A 1,177-nucleotide genomic window follows, 5' to 3' on the forward strand; every position below is an offset into this window, starting at 1 on the left:
AATTTTATATATTATAAAATAATTTTTGGTTGGATTATTTATTTTTATTTGTAAAATTTAAAATATTAATCAAATTTAAGTTATCTATTTTAATATTTTATAATATTAAATTATTTTAAATCATAAATTTAACTAATATTATTATAAACAAATAATGATTATATTACTTTTAAATATTTTAATTAATTAATTAAGTGGGACCACAACAGGGACTAAAGTTAGTTCCTTCTAATGGAAAAGAGAGAGATGATTTGAGTTCCTATTTATTGTTTATGATGCAAAAGCTGTGTGGAGTTATTTTTTATGACAGGTGGCCCATAAATAGGGACTGGAATGAATTCTCTATTGGAGATGGTCTTATATTAAAAGTAGCTTATAAATAAATTGTGTTTGAAAAGTTATCATAAAAGTACTTATTCTAAAGTTGTTTAATAAATAGAAATGATAAAATAGTTTCGAATAAAGAGAGAAGTCAAATTTTTTGACTTCTTCAAAAGTTCTTAAGCAATTTTTCAAAAAATTAAAAATATATTTAAAAAACTATTTAAACATCATTAATATGACTTTTAATAAATCAAAAATTTAAAAAAAAAAATTAAAACTTTTTAATAGACTAAATAAACTTGGTTAATAACTAAAATAATAGCTAAAAACGATAAATTTTATTAACTCTTAAATATTTTTTATTTATATATTAATTATAATTTATGTCATCTATTATAATTATGTATAAAATTTGATGTATATGTAAAACTATATAATTATATATAATTATATTTTCATGCTCTTATTGGATAAAAGTTTTTTACGTGTATTCAACAACATATTATCATGGTAACAGAAAAAAAAATTACTTTTAACCATCTATACGTGAATAGATATTTAAATAAACAAACGTAATTAAATAATTGTTTAAAATTATTTATTGTAAAATTAAACTCTATATATATTATATCGAATTACTTCACAAACTAATAAATTAAATTTATCCAAAATCAAACTCAAATTTATTTAATATATAAACTTAAATTTAAATTTAAATTTGGCTAAACAAATTCACGAGCCTTACTTTTTAAATTGTTAATAAGTCCAAGTCAAAATTAATTACAAGTTAGACTTCACTTATTTCTAGTTCAAGTTAGAAGCATTGCTTAATTAGCATATTTGGAGTCTCATA

This window comes from Arachis duranensis, chromosome 6 (genome assembly GCF_000817695.3).
Source record: "Arachis duranensis cultivar V14167 chromosome 6, aradu.V14167.gnm2.J7QH, whole genome shotgun sequence".
In the NCBI taxonomy this organism is placed as follows: domain Eukaryota; kingdom Viridiplantae; phylum Streptophyta; class Magnoliopsida; order Fabales; family Fabaceae; genus Arachis; species Arachis duranensis.